Source organism: Stenella coeruleoalba (assembly GCF_951394435.1).
Source record: "Stenella coeruleoalba genome assembly, contig: scaffold_78, whole genome shotgun sequence".
NCBI classification, from domain to species: Eukaryota; Metazoa; Chordata; class Mammalia; order Artiodactyla; family Delphinidae; genus Stenella; species Stenella coeruleoalba.
The window spans coordinates 227,922-247,167 of record NW_027646200.1 but is presented as its reverse complement, the minus strand read 5'-3'; the positions used below and the strand labels follow the sequence as shown (position 1 = coordinate 247,167).

The 19,246-nt window shown below is 44.0% G+C and overlaps 1 long non-coding RNA gene across 11 annotated transcripts in view; it reads left to right on the top strand.

The window, feature by feature from the left end:
- The window catches only part of LOC307181261, a 1,302,881-nt gene that overhangs the window by 1,106,070 nt on the left and 177,565 nt on the right, over positions 1–19,246 (top strand). Inside the window, exon 6 of one of the 11 annotated variants that reach the window (XR_013826255.1) lies at positions 7,235–7,321. The exons of the other annotated variants lie outside the window; for them this stretch is intronic. This is a non-coding gene — a long non-coding RNA (uncharacterized lncRNA). Of the gene's footprint in view, positions 1–7,234; positions 7,322–19,246 lie in introns of those variants that run through there. 11 annotated transcript variants of the gene reach the window in all.

Genomic DNA, 19,246 nt, shown 5'->3' with positions numbered 1-19,246 from the left:
TTCAGTCTATTTTTGGACGATAGCTGTCATTTATAACTCTGCAGGTTTGTGAATTACAGTGCCCCTGAGCTCCTTTCTTCAACTCGCTTTCTTGTGACCTGGCCGCAACACCGCAGGATGGCTTCAGGCCCTAATCTGGTTCCGGCCCGGCATGCTGAGCCTTTGGTTAATTCCTCTTCCTGGTGGGAAATGAGAGTTAAATTTGCCCGTCCAGACACCTCCAGCTAGTCTCTCATTGGTTCTCGCTATTCCTGTTCATCTTCCGCAGAAATTGCAAACTGGGCCAAACAGGAGGTTAAAGGGACTGACTCTCCAAGTCGGGAGAGTGTTAGTAAAGCGTCTGGAATATTGCACCCGAGTACCAGGGGAGGAAAACTGAGACATATTTGAACACGTCTCCCGTTCACATGGTTGATCATACTCTGGGTTCCACATGCATGTTTTAGCTGAAGGAAGAATACCTTAAACCTGGAGAGTTGAGACCCGTGTAATGGGTACCATGCAATATGACTTCAAAGGGTCTTCATTTGCTCACCGAACCTCTCCAATCCTATCACTGCTGCGTTTATGCCCCTGTACACATGCTTGATTCTCTTTCGGAGACATAGCAATCCATAGGTTTTAAGATACTTACTAGTCAGGTACATTCTTAGGCGTTTAATATGCGGTGTTGAGTCCATTTCATTGAGCAAGGAGTAGCTCTTGTCTATTCAATATTTGAATTAAGGAACTTTATCTGTGCTCATTTCAATCTCTGGTTTTATGCAGCACCCCAACTCACCTTTCCCCTTAAGCAAGCATAAGTTGGTTTTCTAAATTTGAGACCCTGTTCTGTTCTGTAATTCAGTTCCTGTGTAGCCAAGTTTACATTCCGTGTATTACTGATATCTTATGATGTTTCTTTTTCTGTGTGACTTATTTCAGTTAGAATCATCATACCTGAATCCACTCATTGTGCTGCTAAGGGCCTGATGACACAGATTTCATTGCTGAGTGATATTGCTATGTAAGTAAATACCACAACTTCTTTATCCATTTTTCACTTTCTGCGATGTTGAACTTGTACTGTAAACGAAAACAGAGCCGTTCCAAACTTTGGGGTGGCTGTGTCTTTTTGATTTTATTTTCCCTAAGCTATAGGACCATAAGTGGAAGTGCCCTAGGCTCTGTTGCTTTGTTTTTTAGATGTTTCAGGAAACAACATACACTTCTCCCAAGTGGTTGTTGGCAATTTACATCCCACCCATCAGCATAACAAGGCTCCCAGTTCTCCATGGCCTGTCCTGCCTTTCTGGATTTTACACTTTTTTCAGATGGCCCTTTTGACCGGGGGGAAGTGAGACTTCATTGTAGTGCAGATTTCCTTTGCAAGCTTGCTTGGTTGGCCAAAAAGGGCGTATGCGTTTTTTCCTGAATATATTCAGGAAAAAACGCATACGCCCTTTTTGGCCAAGTGCATCATTGTGGACGTTCTGCCTCTTTTCCTATGCTTTCAATGCAATTCCAGTCTACCTCCTGAAATCGGTTTCCTGCAATTCTGCCCCGCTTTCAAGTCCTCTTGGCAGCCTTACTTCAGTCTATTTTTGGACGATAGCTGTCATTTATAACTCTGCAGGTTTCTGAATTACAGTGCCCGTGAGCTCCTTTCTTCAACTCGCTTTCTTGTGACCTGGCCGCAACACCGCAGGACGTCTTCAGGCCCTAATCTGGTTGTGGCACGGCACGCTGAGCCTTTGGTTATTTCCTCTTCCTGGTGGGAAATGAGAGTTAAATTTTCCCATCCAGACACCTCCAGCTAGTCTTTCATTGGTTCTCGCTATTCCTGTTCATCTTCCACAGAAATTGCAAACTGGGCCAAACAGGAAGTTAAAGGGACTGACTCTCCAATTGGGGAGAGTGTTAGTAAAGCGTCTGGAATGTTGCACCCGAGTACCAGGGTACGAAAACTGAGACATATTTGAACACGTCTCCCGATCACATGGTTGATCATTCTCTAGGTTCCACATGCATGTTTTAGCTGAAGGAAGAATACCTTAAACCTGGGTAGTTGAAACCCGTGGAATGGGTACCATGCAATATGACTTCAAAGGGTCTTCATTTGCTCACGAACCTCTCCAATCCTATCACTGCTGCGTTTATGCCCCTGTACACATGCTTGATTCTCTTTCGGAGACATAGCAATCCATAGGTTTTAAGATACTTACTAGTCAGGTACATTCTTAGGCGTTTAATATGCGGTGTTGAGTCCATTTCGTTGAGCAAGGAGTAGCTCTTGTCTATTCCATATTTGGCTTAAGGAACTTAATCTGTGCTCATTTCAATCTCTGGTTTTATGCAGCACCCCAACTCACCTTTCCCCTTAAGCAAGCATAAGTTAGTTTTCTAAATTTGAGACCCTGTTCTGTTCTGTAATTCAGTTCCTGTGTAGCCAAGTTTACATTCCGTGTATTACTGATATCTTATGATGTTTCTTTTTCTGTGTGACTTATTTCAGTTAGAATCATCATACCTGAATCCACTCATTGTGCTGCTAAGGGCCTGATGACACAGATTTCATTGCTGAGTGATATTGCTTTGTAAGTAAATACCACAACTTCTTTATCCATTTTTCACTTTCTGCGATGTTGAACTTGTACTGTAAACGAGGTTCTTGTAAACAGAGCCGTTCCAAACTTTGGGGTGGCTGTGTCTTTTTCATTTTAATTTCCCTAAGCTATAGGACCATAAGTGGAAGTGCCCTAGGTTCTGTTGCTTTGTTTTTTAGATGTTTCAGGAAACACCATACACTTCTCCCAAGTGGTTGTTGGCAATTTACATCCCACCCATCAGCATAACAAGGCTCCCAGTTCTCCATGGCCTGTCCTGCCTTTCTGGATTTTACACTTTTTTCAGATGGCCCTTTTGACCGGGGGGAAGTAGACTTCATTGTAGTGCAGATTTCCTTTGCAAGCTTGCTTGGTTGGCCAAAAAGGGCGTATGCGTTTTTTCCTGAATATATTCAGGAAAAAACGCATACGCCCTTTTTGGCCAAGTGCATCATTGTGGACGTTCTGCCTCTTTTCCTATGCTTTCAATGCAATTCCAGTCTACCTCCTGAAATCGGTTTCCTGCAATTCTGCCCCGCTTTCAAGTCCTCTTGGCAGCCTTACTTCAGTCTATTTTTGGACGATAGCTGTCATTTATAACTCTGCAGGTTTGTGAATTACAGTGCCCCTGAGCTCCTTTCTTCAACTCGCTTTCTTGTGACCTGGCCGCAACACCGCAGGACGTCTTCAGGCCCTAATCTGGTTGTGGCACGGCACGCTGAGCCTTTGGTTATTTCCTCTTCCTGGTGGGAAATGAGAGTTAAATTTTCCCATCCAGACACCTCCAGCTAGTCTTTCATTGGTTCTCGCTATTCCTGTTCATCTTCCACAGAAATTGCAAACTGGGCCAAACAGGAAGTTAAAGGGACTGACTCTCCAATTGGGGAGAGTGTTAGTAAAGCGTCTGGAATGTTGCACCCGAGTACCAGGGTATGAAAACTGAGACATATTTGAACACGTCTCCCGATCACATGGTTGATCATTCTCTAGGTTCCACATGCATGTTTTAGCTGAAGGAAGAATACCTTAAACCTGGGTAGTTGAAACCCGTGGAATGGGTGCCATGCAATATGACTTCAAAGGGTCTTCATTTGCTCACGAACCTCTCCAATCCTATCACTGCTGCGTTTATGCCCCTGTACACATGCTTGATTCTCTTTCGGAGACATAGCAATCCATAGGTTTTAAGATACTTACTAGTCAGGTACATTCTTAGGCGTTTAATATGCGGTGTTGAGTCCATTTCGTTGAGCAAGGAGTAGCTCTTGTCTATTCCATATTTGGCTTAAGGAACTTTATCTGTGCTCATTTCAATCTCTGGTTTTATGCAACACCCCAACTCACCTTTACCCTTAAGCAAGCATAAGTTAGTTTTCTAAATTTGAGACCCTGTTCTGTTCTGTAATTCAGTTCCTGTGTAGCCAAGTTTACATTCCGTGTATTACTGATATCTTATGATGTTTCTTTTTCTGTGTGACTTATTTCAGTTAGAATCATCATACCTGAATCCACTCATTGTGCTGCTAAGGGCCTGATGACACAGATTTCATTGCTGAGTGATATTGCTTTGTAAGTAAATACCACAACTTCTTTATCCATTTTTCACTTTCTGCGATGTTGAACTTGTACTGTAAACGAGGTTCTTGTAAACAGAGCCGTTCCAAACTTTGGGGTGGCTGTGTCTTTTTCATTTTAATTTCCCTAAGCTATAGGACCATAAGTGGAAGTGCCCTAGGTTCTGTTGCTTTGTTTTTTAGATGTTTCAGGAAACACCATACACTTCTCCCAAGTGGTTGTTGGCAATTTACATCCCACCCATCAGCATAACAAGGCTCCCAGTTCTCCATGGCCTGTCCTGCCTTTCTGGATTTTACACTTTTTTCAGATGGCCCTTTTGACCGGGGGGAAGTAGACTTCATTGTAGTGCAGATTTCCTTTGCAAGCTTGCTTGGTTGGCCAAAAAGGGCGTATGCGTTTTTTCCTGAATATATTCAGGAAAAAACGCATACGCCCTTTTTGGCCAAGTGCATCATTGTGGACGTTCTGCCTCTTTTCCTATGCTTTCAATGCAATTCCAGTCTACCTCCTGAAATCGGTTTCCTGCAATTCTGCCCCGCTTTCAAGTCCTCTTGGCAGCCTTACTTCAGTCTATTTTTGGACGATAGCTGTCATTTATAACTCTGCAGGTTTGTGAATTACAGTGCCCCTGAGCTCCTTTCTTCAACTCGCTTTCTTGTGACCTGGCCGCAACACCGCAGGATGGCTTCAGGCCCTAATCTGGTTCCGGCCCGGCATGCTGAGCCTTTGGTTAATTCCTCTTCCTGGTGGGAAATGAGAGTTAAATTTGCCCGTCCAGACACCTCCAGCTAGCCTCTCATTGGTTCTCGCTATTCCTGTTCATCTTCCGCAGAAATTGCAAACTGGGCCAAACAGGAGGTTAAAGGGACTGACTCTCCGAGTCGGGAGAGTGTTAGTAAAGCATCTGGAATGTTGCACCCGAGTACCAGGGGAGGAAATATGTGACATATTTGAACACGTCTCCCGTTCACATGGTTGATCATACTCTGGGTTCCACATGCATGTTTTAGCTGAAGGAAGAATACCTTAAACCTGGGTAGTTGAAACCCGTGGAATGGGTACCATGCAATATGACTTCAAAGGGTCTTCATTTGCTCACGAACCTCTCCAATCCTATCACTGCTGCGTTTATGCCCCTGTACACATGCTTGATTCTCTTTCGGAGACATAGCAATCCATAGGTTTTAAGATACTTACTAGTCAGGTACATTCTTAGGCGTTTAATATGCGGTGTTGAGTCCATTTCGTTGAGCAAGGAGTAGCTCTTGTCTATTCCATATTTGGCTTAAGGAACTTTATCTGTGCTCATTTCAATCTCTGGTTTTATGCAGCACCCCAACTCACCTTTCCCCTTAAGCAAGCATAAGTTGGTTTTCTAAATTTGAGACCCTGTTCTGTTCTGTAATTCAGTTCCTGTGTAGCCAAGTTTACATTCCGTGTATTACTGATATCTTATGATGTTTCTTTTTCTGTGTGACTTATTTCAGTTAGAATCATCATACCTGAATCCACTCATTGTGCTGCTAAGGGCCTGATGACACAGATTTCATTGCTGAGTGATATTGCTTTGTAAGTAAATACCACAACTTCTTTATCCATTTTTCACTTTCTGCGATGTTGAACTTGTACTGTAAACGAGGTTCTTGTAAACAGAGCCGTTCCAAACTTTGGGGTGGCTGTGTCTTTTTGATTTTAATTTCCCTAAGCTATAGGACCATAAGTGGAAGTGCCCTAGGTTCTGTTGCTTTGTTTTTTAGTTGTTTCAGGAAACACCATACACTTCTCCCAAGTGGTTCTTGGCAATTTACATCCCGCCCATCAGCATAACAAGGCTCCCAGTTCTCCATGGCCTGTCCTGCCTTTCTGGATTTTACACTTTTTTCAGATGGCCCTTTTGACCGGGGGGAAGTGAGACTTCATTGTAGTGCAGATTTCCTTTGCAAGCTTGCTTGGTTGGCCAAAAAGGGCGTATGCGTTTTTTCCTGAATATATTCAGGAAAAAACGCATACGCCCTTTTTGGCCAAGTGCATCATTGTGGACGTTCTGCCTCTTTTCCTATGCTTTCAATGCAATTCCAGTCTACCTCCTGAAATCGGTTTCCTGCAATTCTGCCCCGCTTTCAAGTCCTCTTGGCAGCCTTACTTCAGTCTATTTTTGGACGATAGCTGTCATTTATAACTCTGCAGGTTTGTGAATTACAGTGCCCCTGAGCTCCTTTCTTCAACTCGCTTTCTTGTGACCTGGCCGCAACACCGCAGGATGTCTTCAGGCCCTAATCTGGTTCCGGCCCGGCATGCTGAGCCTTTGGTTAATTCCTCTTCCTGGTGGGAAATGAGAGTTAAATTTGCCCGTCCAGACACCTCCAGCTAGCCTCTCATTGGTTCTCGCTATTCCTGTTCATCTTCCGCAGAAATTGCAAACTGGGCCAAACAGGAGGTTAAAGGGACTGACTCTCCAAGTCGGGAGAGTGTTAGTAAAGCGTCTGGAATGTTGCACCCGAGTACCAGGGGAGGGAAACTGAGACATATTTGAACACGTCTCCCGTTCACATGGTTGATCATACTCTGGGTTCCACATGCATGTTTTAGCTGAAGGAAGAATACCTTAAACCTGGAGAGTTGAGACCCGTGTAATGGGTACCATGCAATATGACTTCAAAGGGTCTTCATTTGCTCACCGAACCTCTCCAATCCTATCACTGCTGCGTTTATGCCCCTGTACACATGCTTGATTCTCTTTCGGAGACATAGCAATCCATAGGTTTTAAGATACTTACTAGTCAGGTACATTCTTAGGCGTTTAATATGCGGTGTTGAGTCCATTTCGTTGAGCAAGGAGTAGCTCTTGTCTATTCCATATTTGGCTTAAGGAACTTTATCTGTGCTCATTTCAATCTCTGGTTTTATGCAGCACCCCAACTCACCTTTCCCCTTAAGCAAGCATAAGTTGGTTTTCTAAATTTGAGACCCTGTTCTGTTCTGTAATTCAGTTCCTCTGTAGCCAAGTTTACATTCCGTGTATTACTGATATCTTATGATGTTTCTTTTTCTGTGTGACTTATTTCAGTTAGTATCATCATACCTGAATCCACTCATTGTGATGCTAAGGGCCTGATGACACAGATTTCATTGCTGAGTGATATTGCTTTGTAAGTAAATACCACAACTTCTTTATCCATTTTTCACTTTCTGCGATGTTGAACTTGTACTGTAAACGAGTTTCTTGTAAACAGAGCCGTTCCAAACTTTGGGGTGGCTGTGTCTTTTTGATTTTAATTTCCCTAAGCTATAGGACCATAAGTGGAAGTGCCCTAGGTTCTGTTGCTTTGTTTTTTAGATGTTTCAGGAAACACCATACACTTCTCCCGAGTGTCTGTTGGCAATTTATATCCCGCCCATCAGCATAACAAGGCTCCCAGTTCTCCATGGCCTGTCCTGCCTTTCTGGATTTTACACTTTTTTCAGATGGCCCTTTTGACCGGGGGGAAGTGAGACTTCATTGTAGTGCAGATTTCCTTTGCAAGCTTGCTTGGTTGGCCAAAAAGGGCGTATGCGTTTTTTCCTGAATATATTCAGGAAAAAATGCATACGCCCTTTTTGGCCAAGTGCATCATTGTGGACGTTCTGCCTCTTTTCCTATGCTTTCAATGCAATTCCAGTCTACCTCCTGAAATCGGTTTCCTGCAATTCTGCCCCACTTTCAAGTCCTCTTGGCAGCCTTACTTCAGTATATTTTTGGACGATAGCTGTCATTTATAACTCTGCAGGTTTGTGAATTACAGTGCCCCTGAGCTCCTTTCTTCAACTCGCTTTCTTGTGACCTGGCCGCAACACCGCAGGACGTCTTCAGGCCCTAATCTGGTTCTGGCACGGCACGCTGAGCCTTTGGTTAATTCCTCTTCCTGGTGGGAAATGAGAGTTAAATTTGCCCGTCCAGACACCTCCAGCTAGCCTCTCATTGGTTCTCGCTATTCCTGTTCATCTTCCGCAGAAATTGCAAACTGGGCCAAACAGGAGGTTAAAGGGACTGACTCTCCAAGTCGGGAGACTGTTAGTAAAGCGTCTGGAATGTTGCACCCGAGTACCAGGGGAGGAAAACTGAGACATATTTGAACACGTCTCCCGTTCACATGGTTGATCATACTCTGGGTTCCACATGCATGTTTTAGCTGAAGGAAGAATACCTTAACCTGGGTAGATGAAACCCGTGGAATGAGTACCATGCAATATGACTTCAAAGGGTCTTCATTTGCTCACCGAACCTCTCCAATCCTATCACTGCTGCGTTTATGCCCCTGTACACATGCTTGATTCTCTTTCGGAGACATAGCAATCCATAGGTTTTAAGATACTTACTAGTCAGGTACATTCTTAGGCGTTTAATATGCGGTGTTGAGTCCATTTCGTTGAGCAAGGAGTAGCTCTTGTCTATTCCATATTTGGCTTAAGGAACTTTATCTGTGCTCATTTCAATCTCTGGTTTTATGCAGCACCCCAACTCACCTTTACCCTTAAGCAAGCATAAGTTGGTTTTCTAAATTTGAGACCCTGTTCTGTTCTGTAATTCAGTTCCTGTGTAGCCAAGTTTCCATTCCGTGTATTACTGATATCTTATGATGTTTCTTTTTCTGTGTGACTTATTTCAGTTAGAATCATCATACCTGAATCCACTCATTGTGCTGCTAAGGGCCTGATGACATAGATTTCATTGCTGAGTGATATTGCTTTGTAAGTGATTACCACAACTTCTTTATCCATTTTTCACTTTCTGCGATGTTGAACTTGTACTGTAAACGAGGTTCTTGTAAACAGAGCCGTTCCAAACTTTGGGGTGGCTGTGTCTTTTTGATTTTAATTTCCCTAAGCTATAGGACCATAAGTGGAAGTGCCCTAGGCTCTGTTGCTTTGTTTTTCAGACGTTTCAGGAAACACCATACACTTCTCCCGAGTGTCTGTTGGCAATTTACATCCCGCCCATCAGCATAACAAGGCTCCCAGTTCTCCATGGCCTGTCCTGCCTTTCTGGATTTTACACTTTTTTCAGATGGCCCTTTTGACCGGGGGGAAGTGAGACTTCATTGTAGTGCAGATTTCCTTTGCAAGCTTGCTTGGTTGGCCAAAAAGGGCGTATGCGTTTTTTCCTGAATATATTCAGGAAAAAACGCATACGCCCTTTTTGGCCAAGTGCATCATTGTGGACGTTCTGCCTCTTTTCCTATGCTTTCAATGCAATTCCAGTCTACCTCCTGAAATCGGTTTCCTGCAATTCTGCCCCGCTTTCAAGTCCTCTTGGCAGCCTTACTTCAGTCTATTTTTGGACGATAGCTGTCATTTATAACTCTGCAGGTTTGTGAATTACAGTGCCCCTGAGCTCCTTTCTTCAACTCGCTTTCTTGTGACCTGGCCGCAACACCGCAGGATGGCTTCAGGCCCTAATCTGGTTCCGGCCCGGCATGCTGAGCCTTTGGTTAATTCCTCTTCCTGGTGGGAAATGAGAGTTAAATTTGCCCGTCCAGACACCTCCAGCTAGCCTCTCATTGGTTCTCGCTATTCCTGTTCATCTTCCGCAGAAATTGCAAACTGGGCCAAACAGGAGGTTAAAGGGACTGACTCTCCAAGTCGGGAGAGTGTTAGTAAAGCATCTGGAATGTTGCACCCGAGTACCAGGGGAGGAAATATGTGACATATTTGAACACGTCTCCCGTTCACATGGTTGATCATACTCTGGGTTCCACATGCATGTTTTAGCTGAAGGAAGAATACCTTAAACCTGGAGAGTTGAGACCCGTGGAATGGGTACCGTGCAATATGACTTCAAAGGGTCTTCATTTGCTCACCGAACCTCTCCAATCCTATCACTGCTGCGTTTATGCCCCTGTACACACGCTTGATTCTCTTTTGGAGACATAGCAATCCATAGGTTTTAAGATACTTACTAGTCAGGTACATTCTTAGGCGTTTAATATGCGGTGTTGAGTCCATTTCGTTGAGCAAGGAGTAGCTCTTGTCTATTCCATATTTGGCTTAAGGAACTTTATCTGTGCTCATTTCAATCTCTGGTTTTATGCAGCACCCCAACTCACCTTTCCCCTTAAGCAAGCATAAGTCGGTTTTCTTTATCCATTTTTCACTTTCTGCGATGTTGAACTTGTACTGTAAACGAGGTTCTTGTAAACAGAGCCGTTCCAAACTTTGGGTTGGCTGTGTCTTTTTGATTTTAATTTCCCTAAGTTATAGGACCATAAGTGGAAGTGCCCTAGGCTCTGTTGCTTTGTTTTTTAGATGTTTCAGGAAACACCATACACTTCTCCCAAGTGTCTGTTGGCAATTTACATCCCGCCCATCAGCATAACAAGGCTCCCAGTTCTCAATGGCCTGTTGCCTTTCTGGATTTTACACTTTTTTCAGATGGCCCTTTTGACCGGGGGGAAGTGAGACTTCATTGTAGTGCAGATTTCCTTTGCAAGCTTGCTTGGTTGGCCAAAAAGGGCGTATGCGTTTTTTCCTGAATATATTCAGGAAAAAACGCATACGCCCTTTTTGGCCAAGTGCATCATTGTGGACGTTCTGCCTCTTTTCCTATGCTTTCAATGCAATTCCAGTCTACCTCCTGAAATCGGTTTCCTGCAATTCTGCCCCGCTTTCAAGTCCTCTTGGCAGCCTTACTTCAGTCTATTTTTGGACGATAGCTGTCATTTATAACTCTGCAGGTTTGTGAATTACAGTGCCCCTGAGCTCCTTTCTTCAACTCGCTTTCTTGTGACCTGGCCGCAACACCGCAGGATGGCTTCAGGCCCTAATCTGGTTCCGGCCTGGCATGCTGAGCCTTTGGTTAATTCCTCTTCCTGGTGGGAAATGAGAGTTAAATTTGCCCGTCCAGACACCTCCAGCTAGCCTCTCATTGGTTCTCGCTATTCCTGTTCATCTTCCGCAGAAATTGCAAACTGGGCCAAACAGGAGGTTAAAGGGACTGACTCTCCAAGTCGGGAGACTGTTAGTAAAGCGTCTGGAATGTTGCACCCGAGTACCAGGGGAGGAAAAATGAGACATATTTGAACACGTCTCCCGTTCACATGGTTGATCATACTCTGGGTTCCACATGCATGTTTTAGCTGAAGGAAGAATACCTTAAACCTGGAGAGTTGAGACCCGTGGAATGGGTACCGTGCAATATGACTTCAAAGGGTCTTCATTTGCTCACCGAACCTCTCCAATCCTATCACTGCTGCGTTTATGCCCCTGTACACACGCTTGATTCTCTTTCGGAGACATAGCAATCCATAGGTTTTAAGATACTTACTAGTCAGGTACATTCTTAGGCGTTTAATATGCGGTGTTGAGTCCATTTCGTTGAGCAAGGAGTAGCTCTTGTCTATTCCATATTTGGCTTAAGGAACTTTATCTGTGCTCATTTCAATCTCTGGTTTTATGCAGCACCCCAACTCACCTTTCCCCTTAAGCAAGCATAAGTTGGTTTTCTAAATTTGAGACCCTGTTCTGTTCTGTAATTCAGTCCCTGTGTAGCCAAGTTTCCATTCCGTGTATTACTGATATCTTATGATGTTTCTTTTTCTGTGTGACTTATTTCAGTTAGAATCATCATACCTGAATCCACTCATTGTGCTGCTAAGGGCCTGATGACATAGATTTCATTGCTGAGTGATATTGCTTTGTAAGTGATTACCACAACTTCTTTATCCATTTTTCACTTTCTGCGATGTTGAACTTGTACTGTAAACGAGGTTCTTGTAAACAGAGCCGTTCCAAACTTTGGGTTGGCTGTGTCTTTTTGATTTTAATTTCCCTAAGCTATAGGACCATAAGTGGAAGTGCCCTAGGCTCTGTTGCTTTGTTTTTTAGATGTTTCAGGAAACACCATACACTTCTCCCAAGTGTCTGTTGGCAATTTACATCCCGCCCATCAGCATAACAAGGCTCCCAGTTCTCAATGGCCTGTTGCCTTTCTGGATTTTACACTTTTTTCAGATGGCCCTTTTGACCGGGGGGAAGTGAGACTTCATTGTAGTGCAGATTTCCTTTGCAAGCTTGCTTGGTTGGCCAAAAAGGGCGTATGCGTTTTTTCCTGAATATATTCAGGAAAAAACGCATACGCCCTTTTTGGCCAAGTGCATCATTGTGGACGTTCTGCCTCTTTTCCTATGCTTTCAATGCAATTCCAGTCTACCTCCTGAAATCGGTTTCCTGCAATTCTGCCCCGCTTTCAAGTCCTCTTGGCAGCCTTACTTCAGTCTATTTTTGGACGATAGCTGTCATTTATAACTCTGCAGGTTTGTGAATTACAGTGCCCCTGAGCTCCTTTCTTCAACTCGCTTTCTTGTGACCTGACCGCAACACCGCAGGATGGCTTCAGGCCCTAATCTGGTTCCGGCCCGGCATGCTGAGCCTTTGGTTAATTCCTCTTCCTGGTGGGAAATGAGAGTTAAATTTGCCCGTCCAGACACCTCCAGCTAGCCTCTCATTGGTTCTCGCTATTCCTGTTCATCTTCCGCAGAAATTGCAAACTGGGCCAAACAGGAGGTTAAAGGGACTGACTCTCCAAGTCGGGAGAGTGTTAGTAAAGCGTCTGGAATGTTGCACCCGAGTACCAGGGGAGGAAAAATGAGACATATTTGAACACGTCTCCCGTTCACATGGTTGATCATACTCTGGGTTCCACATGCATGTTTTAGCTGAAGGAAGAATACCTTAAACCTGGAGAGTTGAGACCCGTGGAATGGGTACCGTGCAATATGACTTCAAAGGGTCTTCATTTGCTCACCGAACCTCTCCAATCCTATCACTGCTGCGTTTATGCCCCTGTACACACGCTTGATTCTCTTTTGGAGACATAGCAATCCATAGGTTTTAAGATACTTACTAGTCAGGTACATTCTTAGGCGTTTAATATGCGGTGTTGAGTCCATTTCGTTGAGCAAGGAGTAGCTCTTGTCTATTCCATATTTGGCTTAAGGAACTTTATCTGTGCTCATTTCAATCTCTGGTTTTATGCAGCACCCCAACTCACCTTTCCTCTTAAGCAAGCATAAGTTGGTTTTCTCAATTTTAGACCCTGTTCTGTTCTGTAATTCAGTCCCTGTGTAGCCAAGTTTCCATTCCGTGTATTACTGATATCTTATGATGTTTCTTTTTCTGTGTGACTTATTTCAGTTAGAATCATCATACCTGAATCCACTCATTGTGCTGCTAAGGGCCTGATGACATAGATTTCATTGCTGAGTGATATTGCTTTGTAAGTGATTACCACAACTTCTTTATCCATTTTTCACTTTCTGCGATGTTGAACTTGTACTGTAAACGAGGTTCTTGTAAACAGAGCCGTTCCAAACTTTGGGTTGGCTGTGTCTTTTTGATTTTAATTTCCCTAAGCTATAGGACCATAAGTGGAAGTGCCCTAGGCTCTGTTGCTTTGTTTTTTAGATGTTTCAGGAAACACCATACACTTCTCCCAAGTGTCTGTTGGCAATTTACATCCCGCCCATCAGCATAACAAGGCTCCCAGTTCTCAATGGCCTGTTGCCTTTCTGGATTTTACACTTTTTTCAGATGGCCCTTTTGACCAGGGGGAAGTGAGACTTCATTGTAGGGCAGATTTCCTTTGCAAGCTTGCTTGGTTGGCCAAAAAGGGCGTATGCGTTTTTTCCTGAATATATTCAGGAAAAAACGCATACGCCCTTTTTGGCCAAGTGCATCATTGTGGACGTTCTGCCTCTTTTCCTATGCTTTCAATGCAATTCCAGTCTACCTCCTGAAATCGGTTTCCTGCAATTCTGCCCCGCTTTCAAGTCCTCTTGGCAGCCTTACTTCAGTCTATTTTTGGACGATAGCTGTCATTTATAACTCTGCAGGTTTGTGAATTACAGTGCCCCTGAGCTCCTTTCTTCAACTCGCTTTCTTGTGACCTGGCCGCAACACCGCAGGATGGCTTCAGGCCCTAATCTGGTTCCGGCCCGGCATGCTGAGCCTTTGGTTAATTCCTCTTCCTGGTGGGAAATGAGAGTTAAATTTGCCCGTCCAGACACCTCCAGCTAGCCTCTCATTGGTTCTCGCTATTCCTGTTCATCTTCCGCAGAAATTGCAAACTGGGCCAAACAGGAGGTTAAAGGGACTGACTCTCCAAGTCGGGAGAGTGTTAGTAAAGCGTCTGGAATGTTGCACCCGAGTACCAGGGGAGGAAAAATGAGACATATTTGAACACGTCTCCCGTTCACATGGTTGATCATACTCTGGGTTCCACATGCATGTTTTAGCTGAAGGAAGAATACCTTAAACCTGGGTAGTTGAAACCCGTGGAATGGGTACCATGCAATATGACTTCAAAGGGTCTTCATTTGCTCACCGAACCTCTCCAATCCTATCACTGCTGTGTTTATGCCCCTGTACACATGCTTGATTCTCTTTCGGAGACATAGCAATCCATAGGTTTTAAGATACTTACAAGTCAGGTACATTCTTAGGCGTTTAATATGCGGTGTTGAGTCCATTTCGTTGAGCAAGCAGTAGCTCTTGTCTATTCCATATTTGGCTTAAGGAACTTTATCTGTGCTCATTTCAATCTCTTGTTTTACGCAGCACCCCAACTCACCTTTACCCTTAAGCAAGCATAAGTTGGTTTTCTAAATTTGAGACCCTGTTCTGTTCTGTAATTCAGTTCCTGTGTAGCCAAGTTTACATTCCGTGTATTACTGATATCTTATGATGTTTCTTTTTCTGTGTGACTTACTTCAGTTAGAATCATCATACCTGAATCCACTCATTGTGATGCTAAGGGCCTGATGACATAGATTTCATTGCTGAGTGATATTGCTTTGTAAGTAAATACCACAACTTCTTTATCCATTTTTCACTTTCTGCGATGTTGAACTTGTACTGTAAACGAGGTTCTTGTAAACAGAGGCGTCCCAAACTTTGGGGTGGCTGTGTCTTTTTGATTTTAATTTCCCTAAGCTATAGGACCATAAGTGGCAGTGCCCTAGGCTCTGTTGCTTTGTTTTTTAGATGTTTCAGGAAACACCATACACTTCTCCCGAGTGGTTGTTGGCAATTTACATCCCGCCCATCAGCATAACAAGGCTCCCAGTTCTCCATGGCCTGTCCTGCCTTTCTGGATTTTACACTTTTTTCAGATGGCCCTTTTGACCGGGGGGAAGTGAGACTTCATTGTAGTGCAGATTTCCTTTGCAAGCTTGCTTGGTTGGCCAAAAAGGGCGTATGCGTTTTTTCCTGAATATATTCAGGAAAAAACGCATACGCCCTTTTTGGCCAAGTGCATCATTGTGGACGTTCTGCCTCTTTTCCTATGCTTTCAATGCAATTCCAGTCTACCTCCTGAAATCGGTTTCCTGCAATTCTGCCCCGCTTTCAAGTCCTCTTGGCAGCCTTACTTCAGTATATTTTTGGACGATAGCTGTCATTTATAACTCTGCAGGTTTGTGAATTACAGTGCCCCTGAGCTCCTTTCTTCAACTCGCTTTCTTGTGACCTGGCCGCAACACCGCACGATGTCTTCAGGCCCTAATCTGGTTCCGGCACGGCACGCTGAGCCTTTGGTTAATTCCTCTTCCTGGTGGGAAATGAGAGTTAAATTTGCCCATCCAGACACCTCCAGCTAGCCTCTCATTGGTTCTCGCTATTCCTGTTCATCTTCCGCAGAAATTGCAAACTGGGCCAAACAGGTGGTTAAAGGCGCTGACTCTCCAAGTGGGGAGAGTGTTAGTAAAGCGTCTGGAATATTGCACCCGAGTACCAGGGGAGGAAAACTGAGACATATTTGAACACGTCTCCCGTTCACATGGTTGATCATACTTGGGTTCCACATGCATGTTTTAGCTGAAGGAAGAATACCTTAAACCTGGAGAGTTGAGACCCGTGTAATGGGTACCATGCAATATGACTTCAAAGGGTCTTCATTTGCTCACCGAACCTCTCCAATCCTATCACTGCTGCGTTTATGCCCCTGTACACATGCTTGATTCTCTTTCGGAGACATAGCAATCCATAGGTTTTAAGATACTTACTAGTCAGGTACATTCTTAGGCGTTTAATATGCGGTGTTGAGTCCATTTCGTTGAGCAAGGAGTAGCTCTTGTCTATTCCATATTTGACTTAAGGAACTTTATCTGTGCTCATTTCAATCTCTGGTTTTATGCAGCACCCCAACTCACCTTTACCCTTAAGCAAGCATTAGTTGGTTTTCTAAATTTGAGACCCTGTTCTGTTCTGTAATTCAGTTCCTGTGTAGCCAAGTTTACATTCCGTGTATTACTGATATCTTATGATGTTTCTTTTTCTGTGTGACTTACTTCAGTTAGAATCATCATACCTGAATCCACTCATTGTGCTGCTAAGGGCCTGATGACACAGATTTCATTGCTGAGTGATATTGCTTTGTAAGTAAATACCACAACTTCTTTATCCATTTTTCACTTTCTGCGATGTTGAACTTGTACTGTAAACGAGGTTCTTGTAAACAGAGCCGTTCCAAACTTTGGGGTGGCTGTGTCTTTTTGATTTTAATTTCCCTAAGCTATAGGACCATAAGTGGAAGTGCCCTAGGTTCTGTTGCTTTGTTTTTTAGATGTTTCAGGAAACACCATACACTTCTCCCGAGTGGTTGTTGGCAATTTACATCCCGCCCATCAGCATAACAAGGCTCCCAGTTCTCCATGGCCTGTCCTGCCTTTCTGGATTTTACACTTCTTTCAGATGGCCCTTTTGACCGGGGGGAAGTGAGACTTCATTGTAGTGCAGATTTCCTTTGCAAGCTTGCTTGGTTGGCCAAAAAGGGCATATGCGTTTTTTCCTGAATATATTCAGGAAAAAACGCATACGCCCTTTTTTGCCAAGTGCATCATTGTGGACGTTCTGCCTCTTTTCCTATGCTTTCAATGCAATTCCAGTCTACCTCCTGAAATCGGTTTCCTGCAATTCTGCCCCGCTTTCAAGTCCTCTTGGCAGCCTTACTTCAGTATATTTTTGGACGATAGCTGTCATTTATAACTCTGCAGGTTTGTGAATTACAGTGCCCCTGAGCTCCTTTCTTCAACTCGCTTTCTTTTGAGCTGGCCGCAACACCGCAGGATGGCTTCAGGCCCTAATCTGGTTCCGGTACGGCACGCTGAGCCTTTGGTTATTTCCTCTTCCTGGTGGGAAATGAGAGTTAAATTTGCCCGTCCAGGCACCTCCAGCTAGCCTCTCATTGGTTCTCGCTATTCCTGTTCATCTTCCGCAGAAATTGCAAACTGGGCCAAACAGGAGGTTAAAGGCGCTGACTCTCCAAGTGGGGAGAGTGTTAGTAAAGCGTCTGGAATGTTGCACCCGAGTACCAGGGGAGGAAAACTGAGACATATTTGAACACGTCTCCCGTTCACATGGTTGATCATACTTGGGTTCCACATGCATGTTTTAGCTGAAGGAAGAATACCTTAAACCTGGAGAGTTGAGACCCGTGTAATGGGTACCATGCAATATGACTTCAAAGGGTCTTCATTTGCTCACCGAACCTCTCCAATCCTATCACTGCTGCGTTTATGCCCCTGTACACATGCTTGATTCTCTTTTGGAGACATAGCAATCCATAGGTTTTACGATACTTACTAGTCAGGTACATTCTTAGGCGTTTAATATGCGGTGTTGAGTCCATTTCGTTGAGCAAGGAGTAGCTCTTGTCTATTCCATATTTGACTTAAGGAACTTTATCTGTGCTCATTTCAATCTCTGGTTTTATGCAGCACCCCAACTCACCTTTACCCTTAAGCAAGCATAAGTTGGTTTTCTAAATTTGAGACCCTGTTCTGTTCTGTAATTCAGTTTCTGTGTAGCCAAGTTTACATTCCGTGTATTACTGATATCTTATGATGTTTCTTTTTCTGTGTGACTTATTTCAGTTAGAATCATCATACCTGAATCCACTCATTGTGATGCTAAGGGCCTGATGACATAGATTTCATTGCTGAGTGATATTGTTTTGTAAGTAAATACCACAACATCTTTATCCATTTTTCACTTTCTGCGATGTTGAACTTGTACTGTAAATGAGGTTCTTGTAAACAGAGGCGTCCCAAACTTTGGGGTGGCTGTGTCTTTTTGATTTTAATTTCCCTAAGCTATAGGACCATAAGTGGCAGTGCCCTAGGCTCTGTTGCTTTGTTTTTTAGATGTTTCAGGAAACACCATACACTTCTCCCGAGTGGTTGTTGGCAATTTACATCCCGCCCATCAGCATAACAAGGCTCCCAGTTCTCCATGGCCTGTCCTGCCTTTCTGGATTTTACACTTTTTTCAGATGGCCCTTTTGACTGGGGGGAAGTGAGACTTCATTGTAGTGCAGATTTCCTTTGCAAGCTTGCTTGGTTGGCCAAAAAGGGCGTATGCGTTTTTTCCTGAATATATTCAGGAAAAAACGCATACGCCCTTTTTGGCCAAGTGCATCATTGTGGACGTTCTGCCTCTTTTCCTATGCTTTCAATGCAATTCCAGTCTACCTCCTGAAATCGGTTTCCTGCAATTCTGCCCCGCTTTCAAGTCCTCTTGGCAGCCTTACTTCAGTCTATTTTTGGACGATAGCTGTCATTTATAACTCTGCAGGTTTGTGAATTACAGTGCCCCTGAGCTCCTTTCTTCAACTCGGTTTCTTTTGAGCTGGCCGCAACACCGCAGGATGGCTTCAGGCCCTAATCTGGTTCCGGCACGGCACGCTGAGCCTTTGGTTAATTCCTCTTCCTGGTGGGAAATGAGAGTTAAATTTGCCCGTCCAGACACCTCCAGCTAGCCTCTCATTGGTTCTCGCTATTCCTGTTCATCTTCCGCAGAAATTGCAAACTGGGCCAAACAGGAGGTTAAAGGGACTGACTCTCCAAGTCGGGAGAGTGTTAGTAAAGCGTCTGGAATGTTGCACCCGAGTACCAGGGGAGGAAAAATGAGACATATTTGAACACGTCTCCCGTTCACATGGTTGATCATACTCTGGGTTCCACATGCATGTTTTAGCTGAAGGAAGAATACCTTAAACCTGGGTAGTTGAAACCCGTGGAATGGGTACCATGCAATATGACTTCAAAGGGTCT